The sequence below is a fragment of the Mauremys mutica genome, chromosome 5 (assembly GCF_020497125.1).
Source record: "Mauremys mutica isolate MM-2020 ecotype Southern chromosome 5, ASM2049712v1, whole genome shotgun sequence".
In the NCBI taxonomy this organism is placed as follows: Eukaryota; Metazoa; Chordata; order Testudines; family Geoemydidae; genus Mauremys; species Mauremys mutica.
The window spans coordinates 53,599,966-53,619,088 of NC_059076.1; the positions used below are offsets into that span (position 1 = coordinate 53,599,966).

Here is a 19,123-nt window from a genome sequence, read left to right on the forward strand (position 1 = left end):
CACTAAATATGATGAGATGTAACATTATATCAGTATTTAACATTAGCCAAACATTTTTCAAACTTTATGTCCACACCAGGCCTGCAAGTCTATAAATCCTAGTTTCATGATAGACAGACTCATATCTATGAACGCCTAAAAGTGACAATAAAGGAGGTATCCTCATGCAAATACTTCCTTTCCTTCCATACTCCTCTACTCCAGATTTGCAAACACTTTTTATAATACATACAAAGATAAATGGGAAAGGCAAGGATCTTTCAGAGCCTGATGAGATGCCTATCGCTCTTTTCATCTTTATATCTCAAAGCATTTTACAAATGAGGTCAATATAATTATCCTCATTTTACAGATTAGGAAACTGAGGCAGAAAGAAGGGACTCCCCCAAGGTCACTCAATAGGCCAGTAACAGGGCTAGGTATAGAACCCATGTCACTGAAGTCCCAATATATAATATTGGAGGTCTTGTAGTTCAGAAGAGGAAAAACTGAAATTGCAATCCTCTAAAATGGTTTTCCCGAATATGGTATTATCCACAACATTTTGTCTCTATCATTCTATGGTATGATCCTGTTCACTTCCTGTCTGAATTTGAGCTCCTCATCCTAATCTACATGACCCATAATGGATAAAGATAATTCATTATCTCAATGAACGCCTCCCCAATAACAACAATTGCACATCATGGTCCACCAGTGCATGGTGGACGAACCCTGGTTTAGACTCTTGGGGCTGGATTCTCCAGTCCACTAAGTCCTTTGTGTTCTGCTAAAGCCAATTGCTGTGTCATCCATCCATCATGTCAGCTATCCAGCCTACTGCTGATATAAGGAAGGAAGGCATGTGATGAGAGCCATCTGGGTGTAAGGAAGGTGTTGAGTTATGCTACACCCACCCCTCAACTGGTGTAAGGTCACTGAGACACCTTACACCAGTGGTGTAAATGATAAGCACATAAGAACATAAGAGCTGCCATACTGGGTCAGACCAAAGGTCATCTTGCCCGGTAGCCTGTCTTCCGACAGTGGTCAATGTCAGGTGCCCCAGAGGGAATGAACAGAACAGGTAATCATCAAGTGATCCATCCCCTGTTGCCCATTCCCAGCTTCTGGTAAACAGAGGCTAGGGATACCACCCCTGCCCATCCTTGATAATAGCCATTGATGGACCTATCTTCCATGAACCTATCTAGTTCTTTTTTGAACCCTGTTATAGTCTTGGCCTTCACAACATCCTCTGGTAAATAAGCGTTCCTCAGTACTTCTGACTTTTGTGCTCGGGTCAGGCAGTATGGGGACAAGAAACCACAACTGGCTCCCTGATTTGCCCCTTCATTGAAATGAAATGAGAATCTAGCCCTAAGAAACAGAATGCAGAACATTTTCTATGGCAAAACTGCTTAGCAGGAGATATTTAAGCTCCAACCTGAACATATTCAGATCAAAGTGTATATCAAAATTAAATTAAAGCTGACTACATGCGAAAATGGTTATGAAGAATGCAAGACTGCTAAGGAGGAAAAAAAGAAAAGAAAAAAGGATTGTTTGAGATTTTTAACATATGGAGGATGGGTACAATCACTGGCCTTCTTAAGGAAGTAGTGTTCAAAGGAATGAGTTCTGATTCAACTAATGGTAAATTACAATACCAGGCTGCTGCTGAAAATAATCTGAATGATTCCTTAAATGAATCATCCTAAATACACAATTTTTAGGATAGAGCACAAGAGAACCTGCTTCTCCCTGAAGTATTTGTGCATTAATAGATGTTGAGGATGTTCAGTAAAGGTCACATTTAATTGCTCAACACATTTTTGGTGTATATTTTATAGATGTAGTATTAAAACTTCCTACTAGGGAATGGAATTATAAAGTTTAATGCTGCAAGCAGCATTGTTTCAAGTTTTGTGTTTTAAACATGTCCAGCAAGACAACAGTGTTGCACTGATGAGTGCTATCACAGGGTTCTCCATTCGATGCTGCGGTAGCTCCTCCTTCTGGAAAGTAGCTCTTAAGGCTGATGCCCCCCTCTGCAGTTTGCACACAGTCACTCTGACTCTGATGTGCAGCTCTTTTTGCTCCAAGACCTGCAATGTCCTCTTCGTGACTTAGCCCTCCAGCTAGGTCACTCAGTGTTCCCCATTCAAGGGTTCAGTCCATCAACAGTCCCAGAAAGTCTTCTATTCACTGCCCTGATGCCATTCCCTCGGTAGCTGCAAGGGGAACCTGGGGCAACCTTCTACTCCAGGTTACAGTCCAGGGACCCTCAGCTCAACAGTTCTGGGCTTCCTCTCTCTGCCCTCACTGTTCCTTCCCCTGACTACTTCCTGGTTCCCCGTCTCTCTCTGGCTGTACCAGCTCCAAGAATCCTCCTCATTCTTCTCAGGGAATGACTGCTGCCTTCCCCCACTCCTAAGACGGATAAGTGAAAATGGAAAATGTTTATAACACGTTCATAAACCCTATAATTCAGGGATCAGCAAACTTTGGCTCCGGGGCCATCTGAATAAGCTGCTGGTGAGCTGAGATGGTTTGTTTACCTCGAGCGTCTGCAGGTACGGAGGTAACCCTAAGTAAACAAAGAGTCCCAGCGCGCCAGCTGCTTACCCTGATGAGCCAGAACAGCAACTGGTGGGGAAATTTTTTTGGAGGGAGAAGCTGGGATTCAGGAGAGTAACCCGTGACCACCCCCCACATGACCCCATCCCCGGCCCAGGACCCCCACACTCTCCCCATCCTATCCCTTCCCACCTTATCTGGGGAGGATGTCTCTCTGGCCTGGATGGAGCTGCTCCAGCAGACCAGACGCGGCGGTGCGGCCCCAGCATGTTCCAGAGGGCTGCTGGGCGGCATGGCCACAGCGTGCTCTGGGGTGCTGGGCTGAGCAGCATGACTGCAACCTGCCAGCCCCTGGGCTGCAGCTGCTTCGGAGGCTGGGGGGAGAGCAACGTGGCCAGAAATGGAGAGACTCTGGCCCCATCTCTTCCCTTCTGGCTCTGCTGGCTGTGCTGCCTCTCCCTGCTTCCCCTGTTGGGGGGAGGGGCTGTGTCCCACCTCCCCCTCTTTATACCCATTCATAAGCTGACCCCCTTCTCTGGTGCTTCCCTTTTTTATTAAAAACATTTGGCTTATGTATATAAGTGTGTGTGTATATATATATATATATATATATATATATACACACACACACACACATATACACACACACACGGTAGTTCTTTGCTCTCTGGCTCTTCTTCCAGGTGCAGCCTGGGCAGTTAATTGGCCTACCAGGCCACCTTAACACTTGTCAGTCCTGTGTGGGTGGGCATCCCATCACAAGTGCCAAAAGCTGTATGATCTTCTGTAATCAAACTCAGGCTGAAGATCTGGGGTCTCTAAAAAGAAATACCAATACATTCACATGCATGGATTTTCAAAAGCTCTAAAATACAGTGGTAAGTGCCCAGGTGTGTGTATACCATATTTCCATGGGATTTAAGAAAGTGTTAGAAACCTGCCTTGGCTGAAAATCTGGGCTGATTTTTGTATGGACAAGAGATGGTAGGAAATGTGCTTCTGTGCAGAAAGATCTGTTGTGTGAGATCCATTTACTCATCTCTGTCTTGAGGATACACTTATTATGGAACCCTCCTTTCTTTTTAGATTTTCAGTAAGGCAAAGGGATACCACAGAGATACTGACCTGAGGCAAATATTAAACTCTCCTATTCTTTTGCTCATAAATATTTCTAAGTTAGGAATGTGTGCTAAGGTAAATTTGCTGTCCTAGAAATGAGGGCAGAGGTAAAAGGCAGAAAGTTTAACAGTTAAGGGAAGGGAAAGATGAAAGCTATGGGGAAACAATGTTGCTAAGGGAAGGGTGGCGTTGTGGGATGGGGAGATGAGAAATATACCCTAGAGAAGTCTTTAGCCAGGAGAGAATAGAGCCATGGCCGTGCTGCAAGGAGGTTCTTCAGGATACTGGGAACATGTAAGTTAAGCATTGTAAGCCAACAGAGTGGAAGGCCCATTTACATAAGAAGTCACCCAGTGGGATGTAAAAATCAAAAGGGAGGCAGCACACCAGGGGATAAGCTACGGGGTTTATCCTGACTAAGTACAGACAATAAAATTTGGGGGAATATAAGTAGGGGCTTACAAATTCACAGCTGTGAAAAACACATCATAAACCGTGAAATCTGGTGTTGTCTGTGAAATCTGGTCTTTTGTGTACTTTTACCGTGTACGATACAGATTTCACTGGGGAGACCAGCATTTCTCAAACTGGGGATTCTGATCCAGAAGGGAATTGTGGGGGGGGGGTTGGAGGGGGAGGGGTCAGAAGGTTATTGTATGGGAGTCATGGTATTGTCACCCTTACCTCTGCAGTGTCTTCAGTGCTGGATGGCCAGAGAGTGGTGGCTGTTAGTGAGGTGCCCAGCTCTGAAGGCAGCACCCCACCAGCAGCAGCACAGAAGAAAGGCTATCCCATACAATGTCATCCTTACTTCTGCACTGTTGCTGGTAGTGGCGCTGCTTTCAGAGCTGGGCTCCCGGCCAGCAGCTGCTGCTCTCCACCACCCCAGCTCTGAAGGCAGTGCCGCCGCCAGCAGCAGTGCAGAACTAAGGGTAGCAATACCACAACCCCCCCATCAATAACCTTGTGACCCCCTCACAACCTCCTTTTGAGTTAGGACACCTGCGGTTTCAACACCATGAAATTTCAGGTTTAAATATCTGAAACCATGAAATGTACAATTTTAAACATCCTATGACCATAAAATTGACCAAAATGGACCATGAATTTGGTAGGGCCTTAGATATAAGGAGAAGGCAAGGAAGACACTGCTTTATCCTGCACCCAGAGAGTAATCAGGCAATGCAATTACTTTAACCAAAATAGGATCACAACTTGCTGATTAAAATGATGCAGATTTAACCCTCCCCGCCCCCCGACACACACACACTGGTTACCAATGCAAAGTACAATAAGAAACTGAAGCACACATAGGTTTTATAAAAATATTACAAAAAATTCCAACTTTGTCACAGTAAGTATGATAAAGAGGTAGTGCCTCAGACTGTAGACTAGAACTTAGACTGACACATACTTCTTCCTGTACCTCCCATGCATATTGTATTGCCTGGCATTTCCACAAGTTCTAGTGATAGTAAAACAACCCTCTTCATCCATACGGATGTCCTCTCTGAGCAATCAGCACAATCCTCTATCTATCAACCACCTTCACTCCCACCTCCACCAGAAGTAAGCAAGGCTAGTGCCCCCTCCGCAGTTCAGGTCTCCAAGTAGTGGAGCTGCATGTCACAACACATTCTTAGGCAAACAACCAAAAGGCTGAGAAAAAAAAAGTAATCACTTTTAGTCCATTCTCTCACCACTTATTACATACCACTGAATCCCATTCCTTCTCCCTTCTGCTCCCACAATACATCCCTTTCTCCTACTGTGTTTGTGTTTGTTTGTTTGTTTTTAAAGATCACATTTGGCATTGCACTCAATTGTCTTATGTCCATTTAACTAACCTGTTTTCCACACACCCCCAGTGGAATGTCTCAAGTTCCCAAAAGCCAGACTTTCCAAAGCTGCACAAATATCTGAGCACTCCAACACCAATGTGTTAATGACGTAAATGGCTCCTGACTATGAAAACCTTACAGGGATTTGACCTTGCCCAGTTTGAAAAATTCCAGCTGGATGCTTATAATCTTGGCCATTCTCAGAATGTCCCAAAAGTTGGCATATTCAGTCCATGGTACAGAGTCATCAGCAACTATAGCAATAGCAATGAGATGCAGAAGTGCTGTAAGAGAGATGCCACTTTTTCTAGCCCCAGCATTATAAAAGCTTAATTTTTTTTGTTGTGTGACGGGGATCAGTGTCCACCAACTCCAAATGTTAATGTTACACCTTCTCTTGAAAATCACTTAGACTTAGACTCTTGATTGGGTGCTCATTTAGACTCTTAAGAACTTTTGAAAATTCTATCACAATTGAATTCGCCTCATACAAAACAGATCTAATTCCCTTTTAAAAGCACTGGTTCTCAGCTTTTTCAAGGTCCAGTTATCGGTTTTAAGTTTCCATAATTTCTCTCTTTGGTTTAGTTATCCACTGAGAAGGGGAAAAATCCAAATATGGGTACTGATTTTTGTAGGACTTGGATTTCAAGTGGAACATTATAAGGTCTATTCCTATCGCTTAATAAAAATGGCATCTGATGAAAATCATTAAAGTGATCTCAAAATATAAATTCAAAACACCTGGTCTATTTATTCCTCCAGCAGCACTTCAGTACCATGAAAGATAGAATATAGTACTGAAATCTTAAACACAATAAAAAGCTTTCTAAATGAAAAACACTGATGAATCATATATCAAAACTCAGAAGGGGAGATTAATCAACAATCATTCATTTTAGAACAGTATTTTCACTGTTGTAGTGATGGTGCTGTAGTATCTGGTACAAGGTCATGAATTTAGAGCCTTTTTAACATATTCAAATGTATTAATGTACTTAGCTCCTTCTCATTTCTTAAGTTATTTATTTAAAACAAAAATAAACCAAAGAAAAAACTGGCACAGTAGGGTGAGACAAAGTCCAGATTCAAAATACTGGATATAATGTTCTTAATTTTTAGTTCTAAACTGTTGTTTATATGTTATTACACAACACACTATTAGAGTGCCAGCATCTACTCCAGCAGTGGCTGAACTTTAGTAATGGATGAGGCAAGTCCAGTAACTTGCTTTGTAATTCTTTTGGAAGAAAAGAATTATATAGTCATCAATAAAACCTCTTAAATGTATTGTAGTTAACATTGCAACAGAATTCTCCAGGTAGTCACTATACTAAGTACACCATGATAGTTTTATATTTGCAGAGGAAAATATTAAAAGTAAGCTATTGTAAAATAAAACTCAAAACAGAAAACAAACATGCATATGGCATAAATCAAGATTAACAATCCTGGACACATTGTATAAAATTATAGTGACAAGAGAAAGACAGCCTGTAGCAATGCATGAGTACTTTTCCATATTACTTGATCAATTGTGTCTTTAGGTCAGGAAGTTGAACTTGCTATAAAACAAAGAGGGTATTAGTAAAGCAAATCCTCAGTACAAAAAGTATCTAGTCTCTACATTTGGAAATAGAAACTTCAACACAAATACTCCATACTGAAAGTCATTTAACCCAGACATGTCAAATCTACCCTTATAAAACATGATCTCTGTGTGCCATAGTGTTCTTCATATTTTTAGATACATGGTACAAGAGCAATAGAACAAATAATGGTTGCTTATCAATGGTTGCTTTACAACAATTTAAAAAATCTTATAGAACAATGTCAGCAATCTTATTTGTTCACAAGTCAGGGCACATCAGTTTACCAGTAGATGAAATCATTAGGAAGACAGCGATGTAGGTGGCTATCAAACAGGAAGAATTTAGAAAGGAATTTAAGATTGGATGTTCAGCTGGAGAATTTTGATGGAAATATGACAGTGTTTTAATCAATTGGCACCGAATACCAGAGACCGTTAATTCTGCAATATGTAAATAGGAATATAAACAAGAGTCATATTCTGATCTCTGGTATGTAAATATGGAATAACTTCACTGAAATCAAGATCAGAATCAGCCCCACAGACATTTTTCCAGCTTAATTGAATTTGGTTAGTTCAAAATGTATTGGTAAATAACTTCAGAAAATACAGATTGGTCTGGAATTAAATATGGTTTTCAACAGCATTACACCCAGTTCATAATGATTCTTTTATTCTGATAGTGGAAGCAAGAGTTGGGTTTAAGCACAGAGTGCACATTATTAAAAAGGATGTTAAATAATACACCTACATGGAATTGAAGGAGACTCATTACTGGTGCAATAAATTATCCACAAACTATTTGGCAATACTATATCTCACTGTCTGCTTCTATGGCTTCTCAATACACAAATATCTTATCTATGAACTCAAGGACCTTAAGACAAATATTCTTGAAAAGCCATCAATCAAGGGAAGGTTTGGAGAATTGTTTAATAAAAGACCTGTATAAATCTTCTAGGTTTATCTTCCTAAAACAGTGATTGCTGAACAAAACAAAACAAAACAAAAAGTATATGAAATTTTGTACAAGTCACGAAGCCTTTCAGTTTGAAAAAGTCACCTGACATATACTGAATTTACAAAAGGCACTCTGCAAAAAAAATGTGAAAGTGAAATATCACTTATAATTATGTCACACTTGCCCTAAGGCTAACATCCTAGTTACTGCTTCAAGGGCAGGGGTTTAATACCATTAAATGATTGAGTTTTAATTCTTTCCCTCTGGTATTTCCTACTCTGGGATTTTTATTATTGTTAAAATTAATTTAGTGCTTGTGAAAGGTACCATACAGACATCCCTGGAAACTGTGGACCAGACTATATGCTCCCTGACACAGTAGCCTTAACATTCTCATAGCTTTGAGTCATCTGAGAACTAGTCTAAAACTATACCAGCTGGCCACTGAAAACACATCAAAAGACAATTTTGGGGCCATGTTAAAACTGGGCATCTGGAAGTCTCCAATATTGTTCTGAGAATTGCCTGAGCCACTCAGTACTCCAGCAAAGCGTGTGCAGCCTAGTAGTACAGTGAACTTTTAAAAACACTTTTACACCATGAAATAAGTACCATAAGTGAAAAAATCTTAAAGACAGAATTGGCTGAATACGGCAAGTGTATTCACGTATATTTACTCTAATATGAATTATGGATCAGTCCTCAACTGGTGTAAATCAGTGTAGCAGTCTTATGAATCTGTTTCAATGGTATATGTAATTCATTCTGTTTGTTTCAGTGAATATTCATACTTCTGTTTTTAAACAGGAAAATCTGTCATAATAAAGTCTCAAGTATTTGTGCAAACATGTACTTATAAAGCCACCTTTAAATCTCTTGGCTTTTCATTGACTATAAAAAAGTGTTAATCCTCCTAACAGAAAATACATTTCATAAGAAAGGGACAGGACACACACTAAGAGCTACAAATAGAAACTTGTGGAAGAAATATTTCATGAACAACCCACAATATGAAATATATTTACTTACAGAATTCATTTTTAAATGAGCACATTCATAATAATTAAATTCTGTTTATTAATAATTCAGTGGGCAGAAAAAGGTCTGAAATAATCAAATAAATTATTCACTGCAAAGAGTTTGCCCAGATCTAATTACAGCCATCAGTCACCATACAATGCTCTGTACTTCTTGAAATATTTTTTTCCTTTTTTCCCCATTATAGAGACTTTCCATCTATTTAAATTCAAACAATGTTTTAAATATGCAGTTTCCATATGTAGACTTGCCAATGAAGAAAGCAATACAATATAATGATACAACAATACCACTTCTCTTTGAATCACTATCCCATCCCTCCCAGAAGGTAATTTATCTTGATTGGGAATACTTTAAAAGTTGTTTTTCTTGATTGCATAGACTAATTCCCATATACTTTCATCCAGATATTACTGGTTTATAGATGATACAGTAGGAGACTTTCATATTAAGGTAGGGATCTATAACAATATTGCACTATAGCAATAATAGTGAACCTTTTTTACTCCTGAGTGCTACAAAACAACACACAATCTGATTTAACTAAAGTATTGAATGACAGTATGTGTGTGATTTCTGTTGCTGATTTTATCTCTACAGGTTTTCAGCCTGTGGGAAATATCTGGTCACTTTCAAAGTCACACAAATAACTCTCATCAATCACATGACTGAGTGCATCAGAGCTAATTGGTACCTGGAGAAAATATAGAACAACAGGAATATGGATCTAAACCATGTTTATCTTTCCTGTGTAAAGCAAAACTCCTTTAAAATGTGCCTCCCTGCCTCTCTAACACCCCATGTGGGTCAAAAGCATGAAGAACATATCTCAATGCCAGAACACTGGAAATAACATGCCAATGATATCAAAGAACAAACAATAATGTGAGAAGAGAAAGGGCATACTCCTTGTCATAAAACTATTCTGAGAATTTTAATATCTCTTACAGAGTACTTGAATGGCCCAACAATCAAAATCCAGTTGAACTGGAAGCAGTCACAGAAATATTGCAGTATATTTGTAATTCTGAGACTAGGGAAGACTTGAAAATTAGATATGGAATTTCCCCTGCTTGGTAAATATTGAATATGTTTAAACAGAATAATTACCATTTGTCACATCATCCATTTCAAGAACAAAACTCAAATGTATTTTTAAAATGGTATTAAAATACTATAGATTTTTTAAAACCTTAGGTTTCCATTTCAGAGCAGGGGCAGAATCAGTAGTGCCAACTGCTCTTGGTGCAATCTCTCAAGGGCTCCAAAGCTTTCTTCTGATTGGCCCTCTTTAATTCACTTGCAGTTAGACCAGAACATAAACTCTTAGCCTGAATTGACTATATTGGCCCCCTGAACTCCAATGCTTTTAGCTCATTGTCAGTTTCTTAGAGGCAGCATGGCATAAGACTGTTACCCCTCTTCTATCACAGGCCTTTCTACCTCCAGTTCCCTCTCTGTGTTCTCCTCTATTTATAGCTGGGCATGTTTTCTTTATTAGTCACAGCTGTGGTGCATGCCCCTGGGATTGGCAGTTTCTGCAGTTGTGCGGGGGGAGGGGGGTAAACAGCCTGTAAGTTCATCTCTTTTCTTCCTGTGCTTAGTATGGGGTTTGTACACAAAACCCATCCCTTTAGTGTTTCATGATGAACTGGATCAACCTAATGAGTGACCAGAGGACCAAAAATACATGCAGCCTGGCCATTTTTACTCTTTAGAGTCATCAGGGCAGGTTATCAGCTGATGTAAACTGTCATAACATAACTGAAGTAAAAATATGGCTAAGTCATTTAAGTTAATGGAGTTATGGCAATTTACACCAGCTGACGATCTGCCTCAACAAACTACTGATTTGTCATCAGACAGGTCAGACAGAAAAGTGAAGCAGTGCTACCAACATGCTTCAAACCTCAATTTTCACCAATTCTGCTGTTTAAAAATCACACAGGATTTCTGTGTTCTACCTTGAGGGATACAGTAGACTAAGAGCTGATTCAAAATTTCAGTTTAAAACTATTTAAAAAAAAGATTTATAGTGGAAATGAGATAGGTAGGGTACTTAGACTGCCTTCAATTTTAAATCTGGGCAGAAATACATGCGGAAAATCAGGTTTAATTTGTGCCCACTTCAAGAGGAGCCAGAACTTGGATTTTCAATGCACTAACAGCACTGGCAGTATGTAATGACACCTGAGGTATGTCTACGATACAGCTAGAAGAATGCTTCCCTGTGATAGACAGACATGCAGCAGCTCTGATTGAGCTATTGCACCAAAAATAGTAGTGTGGCCAGGAATAGTACAGGTGGTGACTTGGGCTAGTTGCCCAAGTGTATGCAGGTGATTTGGCCAGGTTTGTAGTCAGGCAGCTAGATTGAGCTTCAGCATGTACTACTCCCACCTACCCTACTATTTTTAGCTAGCTGGGAAGGACACTTTGAGATGCAGTATACACATACCCTTATATATGCTAGCATTATAGATATATTGGAAATCTTGGTCAAGGTACAAAACACTCAGATTTTGAGTCAAAAGGAATACCTAAAATTGAAATAAAGTTAAGGTCTAATTTTAAATGCAAGGACAGATTTAAATAGCCTACAGGAGGGAAAAAAGACTGGCCTACTGGCAAATTAAACTGTTGATTCATGAAATAAACAGCAATGAATTTCAACACTAATTTACTACTTTCTACACAAGAAAATGAAGATTTTAACAGAAAATGTTCTTTCCAGTTCTAATCTCTTTATATTTACAATATTCAAGATGTCTGCTATCCTAGAAATGTTGTGACATTTGTTGTAAAATGCACAATGACTAAAATTAATGGACTAAGAATACGGTACAGTTCTATAAGAAAAATATCTGAAAAATGCTTGCAACCCCTTTCCACAAGAATGCCTCCTGATTCATTTATTAAATAACAAACATGGTATTTATGATGAGTACTGTGTCAAACTGAGAAAAGGTCTGTATTATTTAGGTATATTATGTAGGCTTTGTTTTCCTGTTCAATGTTATGATGGTGCCTGACCAAATAAAATATCATCAGATCATGGGAGGCTATAAAGAGGAATTGTTAAGGAACCCAGGAAGGGTAAAACAATGACACAGATAAGACAGCCTCTTATGAGCAATGGCTGTTAGGTCACCAGGTGGAAGAAAAACCTGTCTGGTGGGCACCATTCAGATTAAGATGTTGTTTTTCTTTCCAAGGCTAGGGCTGAGATCAAAAGACCCTGATCGGTTAAAAAGGTGTCCCCAGCAGAAAGGGAAGGGGGAAGTGGTTAGCTTAGCTGGAGGCTGACAGAGGTACACACAATCAGCATGCACCAAGGCTGACACACGGTCAGGCTGACTTGAAAGCCAGAGAGTCTGCAGCCAGCTAGCTGTAAACTTGGTGCCAGAGAGAACAGGGGACACCACAGCTGAGCCATAGTTACCATGGGGCTAAGGGGAATGCCAAGCTTAGGTAAGACAGCAGGTGTACAGGTCTCTTATTTTAAAACATACTTCTCTCAGCTCCCTATACCACTTGGGCAAATAAATAATTTGTTTTGGAGAAACTGCTTCTGTGTTACTAAACAATTCCTGATCACAGGCTTCAAAAAGAAATTTGGTAGGGTGCAGTTGGGTCTTCAAAATAACATGGCTGGCACCCAGGGAGGTGTAACCTGGAGACCAATGCAGGATCCCACACCAAGAGAAGTGGAGGCAAAGGCCTGCTGCTTGAAAGCTTTGCATTCTGGGGGATGGAAAGGGTCTCAAAAGGGGCAGCCTGCCCATGAACTATGACAAATACAACTATATGTAAGGAGAAATGTAGGTGATAGTGTTGAAAATACACCAATTGCAGTAGTGTACACCGTACTTCAAGAAATGTTTGCCTTAATGTGTTTGAGATATATTTTCCAATATTTGCAATTTAAAGTAGGGGCAAATCCTTGACTCTCCCACCTCAGCCACAGAGCCCCTGGCAGTAGAAGTGTTCCAGTTCAGTGGGGATCCAGAAGATATGAGTACCGGGAGGGTGGGCAGTCACAAGCCCACCCACATCTGAAGGCCTTTCCATCAACCTAAAGGGAGATGCTACTGAACAAAGGTCTCAAGCAAGTTCAGGGGACAAAAATGATAAAACAGGGATAGGAGTGAGGGTCACAGAGTCAAAAGCAAGGAGCCAAAAGGGGACACTGAGCAGAGAACCCTAGACAGCACTCACGGCTCCTCAAAGGTTTCCAGGGAGCCAGTGGACATGGCACAGAGGAACTCTGCCCAGACATGTGATCTAAGGGAGGAGCAAAAATAAGCACCACAGTCACAGAGCACCTCCCCATCCAGAATCCTCTTCCTGGTATGATAGATGGACACATGATGGATGGCAAACTTGGCCATTGTCAGGAGGAGGTTGATGAGGATGTCTCATGACTTCGCAGGGCCATGGATGAGGCTTGTTTAAATCAGGTGTAGGGAAAAGTGAAGCCAGAACTAAGGAGAGGGTTCTGGAGGAGCCAGAAAAGGGGCTGCAACCTCGTGCACTCTATATAAATGTGTGCCAGGGTCTCCCTCATGTTGCAGAAAGGCCAAGTATCGAGGAGGAGGGTGGGCCAGGATACCCAGGGTCAGACTTGGGGCATTGAGCTGGTGCCAGGGCATGGACAGGACCAGCTTGTTAAGCACCAGCACCCTCCACCCAGGGAAAGGCCCCAGACCAGTCCTATCCACCTCCTCAACTGCTCAGCCACTCTGTCCTCCAAATCATGCCAGTTCTCTGATGCAGAGGGATGGGTGGCAGATAGGTAGACACCCTGAGAGACAAGTGGACCCATGCTCCACCAGAAGGCTTGGAGCACAAGTGGGAGGGAGCTCACCTGCCACCCATCCCTGAGCTCTTGACCCAGCTAACAGGGTGGGGGAGGCTGCTGAGTAGAAGGTTTGGCAGGCCTCCACCTGCACCAGGTCACCCTGGTCCTGGATCACAAGAAGCACATTGTCAGCATACACCAACAGGATCACCTGCAACTTGGCCTTATGGTGCATCAACACTGTCAATCTCCTATGGAGGAGATGGAGGAAAGGCTTGAAGGCCAGAGCATACAGCTCGTGTGACAGTGGACACTCCTTGATGCACCCCTCAACTGAAGATGATGGGTTCAGTCAGGGTTGCGTTGAGCTTGAGCAAACACTCTGCAGAAGCATACAACACCTGGAGAAAGCCCGCAATATAGGGCCCGAAGCTTAATACCCACAGAATGCCCAGGAGATATCCATGGTCCACCCTGCCGAATGTTTGTAATCAGCAAAGATGATTACAAACCGCATGCAGGAAATCCCATCTTTCAGGGATTTCACCTAAATACCAATACCTTATTTCCAAGCAGCTACTCCTTACCAAGAACTGACTTTAATTATAGAGATTAAGGGATAGAGCGAATACCTTTGCTGCTTGCCACAGTTCTCCCCACAGAATCTGAACCCCAAACCTAACAGTACAGCATGTCTTCAAAGACTGCATCCTCCTTGCACAATAAGAAAAGAATCCTGTTAGACAATGGGAAACAGTGCCATCTGGTGACTCCCGCCATAACAGTTATTGAGAACATCTTTGTTTTAATAATCTCCCTGTTTCTCTCTCCAGAATTCCCTGAGTATTTGAAATACCCTTGTTTAGAAAAGAAATAAATCTGTTTTATGACCACTTTTAGTCCTGGGAAAGATTTCCGATTTGGTGAAACATTTTTTTAAAAGTCAGCTTTAGTCTCTGATTAGCGATTCTTTCCTTAGAAAAAAAATATCACAAGTTCAGCATATCTGTATAATATTAGCTACTCTGAGTATGCAGCTTTGCTTCCTGGTCTTGGAAAAAAATATTTAGATAAGGCTACTTGAGTTTGCTTTTCATTTAAAATATGGTTATCACAAATTCATGAAGGTAGCCAAAATCAACTTTTATTAGATAGAAGGCAAAAAAGACTGGGAAGATGTAGGATGAATAAAATGGAAAATGAGAGTTATAGCAGCAACCTTCAGTTCATATCTCAGGAGTTGCTCAGGTAATAGCACTGGAAATAGTTATTGTCATCCAGTTTCTTCTCATCTTGTCTGGTCACAGCATCTTTCTAAATTTGGAAAATCCCACTGTTCTAGCACATGGTTGTGGGCAATTTCACAGTCACATGGAGCAAATTGCCCATTGCTCCCCAAGAAAAATATCCATATGGGGTTTTCAACCTTATTTCATCAAATTGCCCAATCAAAATAACTTTCCAATAGGGTTGAATGGCTAATTCCTTTCATCTCATGAAGATTCTGATCTGTTGGTACTTCTAGTTCACAACCTCAAAAAAAGTCTTAAAAGTGCCTAATCAACAGCAAGCACAGTTTACATCATTTCCTTGATTCAATCACGTTTCCTTTTAATAGCTATGTTACATATCATGTTCCAAGGGCATAAACCACCTTTCATCCACTTTGAACAATTGAAGATTTCAACCTAGTGTTAGGTTCAACCCAGCCTTAGGCACATTACATAAATACATGAGACACACACGCAAAGCATCTCATTAGAAAGAGAGCAATACATTTAGAAAAAAATAATTTTCATGAGGAAGGCTTAATAAGCTCAGTATTTTGAGTCTCTAAAATATTGTAGGCCTAAATTAGTCCTAGCTGCTGTGTTTTGGTTTGTGTGAACATATGTGCATGCCACAATGCCCTTTCAATGCCTGTGTGCTGCACTGTCAAGAACAAGCAGCATGTTTAAATACACAAAATCCTACTTTATGAGCTTTTTATGGAGCAGGACACTTGTATATTTTGATACCTTGCTTGCTCAGAACAGCAGAGAATATAGGCAGACTTGAAAGCCATGGGGAGAACTCCAACAAACGGCTTCGTTGTTTTGGGGTCACTCAACTGAGAATCTGGGGACTTAGCATGTTGTAGCCCTTGTTCAGAATAGATGTTTAATGACTGAGGAAGACATTAAGAAGAAAGTGGAAGCCATGTTGTATTTTGTGTCTTTCAGGTTTCATAGATGTAAGTGTCCCTTTAATCTACATTGGTAAAACAGAAAAAAAAAATTCTAACTAACTACGTCAACATTTCTATTTTTGACTAGCCATATTAAATTGGATTTATGTATCAAATGCCAAAAATAAAAATAAGAGTATTAAAATTCATGCCTTGGTAAGTAACATCTGGGTAAATTCTTTGTTTCTTTTTATTTAAAAACAGACATCCAAATTAAATAGATATTTAAAGTTTCAATTTATTATTTACTGGACTGAGCCATAAAACAAAATTCACATATCTTACTCCAATAACCTAACCACAAATCCTCTAACACATTCAATTATCAATCCACAACATCTTTATTACAAGTTTCCCACTTAAAAAGGAAAAAGTTCTCTGCAGCATGCCTGACAGGTTAACAAACATGGTCTGTCACAGACAAAAGGGCTTTAAGGTACATTTAGAATACCTATGGTAAAATATAAATATATCTGAAGGTCCTTCTTGAAGATCACTTCTTGAAGTACATCAATATTTATTACAGTTAGAACACATATCAGTGCACAGACTGATTGGCTCTATTAACAAATACTACCACTGGGATTACATCATTAGCTCTAAAATTTTCCAAACCATATCCAGTCCCAAAAGTTTACAATATGTCACCATTGAAGACAGCTTGATAATCAAACTGATATTGGCCTGGTAGCTAATGAAACTTACGTGATTATTGTGACACTTTGAATCTGTTTAGTATGTTACAATTCTTCAGCGGTTTAATGTAAACATTGTGGCTGAATCAGCATTCCTCAGAAAAACAAAACTTTATCTTCAGGGTAGGGAAAAAAGAAATAGTACTCAGAATATGTTTTCAAACATGAATATCACACGTATCTCATATGAATAAGCATGCATGAATCTTAACTCAGATATGTTTCAAATGAAGTGTGCCTACAGATATGATGCAACAATCCAAAAAACCTGTATAAGATACATTACACAGATTTAAAAAAAAAAAAAGGTCTGATCTGCAGTAATCAATGAAGTAATCTTCAATGAAGTAATCAATGAAGTAATCTTCAACCAGTGGGATAGGGCAATCAGTAAGAACAATATATGTTTTAGCCATACTGGACCCAATTTTCTTCTGCACTTAGCATCTTGCTTCTCTCCCCAATTCTTGGTCCCGGTACAGGTTAGAGCAACCAAGAGGTTCTTGTGAAAGTTGGTAATGGTCCATTTAGGCCTGGTCTACACTACAAACTTAGGTTGACAGAAGATGCTTTACGTCGACCTAACTCATCTGTTATGTCAACTTAATTACTTCACCTCCACGAGCATTTTATTTGATGTTGATGGGTTGACAGAAAGGCAGTATAGGCTCAGGTTGAACAAGTTGAATAAATTGGCCTCCAGGAGGTTTCCCACAATCTTCACTGTGACGGTTCTGGAGATCATTTTCAAATCTGCTGAACAGCAGCCAGGCACACAGGAAATAGCCCCTCCCCTCTTACAGTCCCTCAAACTTTTGAATTCCCTTTTCCTGTTGTATCACCAAAGAAAGCTCACCAGCAGATTCTGGTGACTCAACCCCCCAAACGTGCTCCAGCCTGGAGAACACAGGAGGTGATGGATATTATTGGTCTGTTGGGGAAAGAGTCTGTTCAGGAACAGCTCCAATTCAGCCAAATACCATAGACATGTACAAAAAGATTGCATGGAGGAGAAATGCCGCACTAAGGACACGCAGCTATGCCACGTGAAAATCAAAGAACTGCAGCAGGCATCCTTGAAGATAAAGGAGGTGAACAGTCATTCCAGTTCTGCACCACAGACATGCCACTTCTACAATGAGCTGCATGCAATTCTCGGTGGTGACTCCACTCCACCCCTTTGCAGCATGGATACATCACAGGAGTCTGAGTCTCAGGCCACCGTAGGCAACAATGAGGACATTGGGGATGAGGAAGAGGAGGAAAATGGGAGACAAGTGAGTGGGGGGATCCATTCTCCCTGACAGCCCAGAACTATTTTTAACCCAGTAGCAGTCCAGCCAATCACAGGACAGCATCATAGCTGATTGTGATGTCATGGAAGGCACCTCAGGTGAGTATGCGATTTCAATAAAACAGTATGGGTTACATGTTCTTATATTTTATGTTTTAATATGAAGGAAAAGTAAAGTGGGGGGAGGTGTATCTGCTTAGCAGTGTCTGCCCCAGCTACGCAGAGGGTCCCCATCAGAAAAGATTTTTGTGTGTTTACAGGGATGGCCTGGGAATCCTCCATGGAGATCTCCAATAAACTTTCATGGAGGTACTCTGCAAATCTTTGCAGAAGGTTTCTAGGGACAGCTGCCTTATTTCTTCCACCACAGTAGGACACTTTCCAACGCCACTCTGTTGTTAATTCTGCTGGCATCATTATGGTACACAGCATAAGGACCAGGTCTGTACCCCAGACACTTGCAGCATCTACTCCCTTGCTGCCTCTCAGGAGACTGATATCACATCAAGTCACCTAGGGGAGACGGTGGAAGTTTTCATTACAAGAGCTCATGCCACAAACAATAGAGCATGTGATCCCCCACCCATGGTGATTTCCGGGTCCCTCAACCACAGTTTCCCTAACGTACCTACTGTTTGGGTGGCAGGGATGAGCATTGACCTCAGAATCTGCAATCCCAAGGTGACTGCTACCAGCAGTGTTAAGGGGAGAGAGGGTGTTCCTGTGTTCTCTTGAGGCTACAACCCTCCCCACCCAGCCAGAGCCAAAGAGGACAAAGACCACAGTTTGGGAAGCTTATCGCTGTTCACCAATCTCCAAGCATCATCTAACTTGCTAAGGGGAGGGGGCATTGTCTACCTGCCCACATGTGCTCCTAATGCGGGTTGCCCACAAGTTGCAACACAAGGCCCATTGCCCATGCTGCTCGGCCATACTCACCATGGCTGAAACAGAAAATCAGTTTATTCAATAGCTAGGGATACCAATTATGTTCTAG

At 40.8% G+C, this 19,123-nt stretch overlaps 1 long non-coding RNA gene across 1 annotated transcript in view; it reads right to left on the reverse strand.

Annotated features, from left to right (window-relative positions):
* Window positions 1-1,829: 1,829 nt before the first annotated feature.
* The window catches only part of LOC123371679, a 58,485-nt gene continuing 41,191 nt past the window's right edge, over window positions 1,830-19,123 (reverse strand). The window contains exon 4 of the long non-coding RNA XR_006579902.1: window positions 1,830-2,412. This is a non-coding gene — a long non-coding RNA (uncharacterized LOC123371679). The remainder of the gene's footprint in view (window positions 2,413-19,123) is intronic.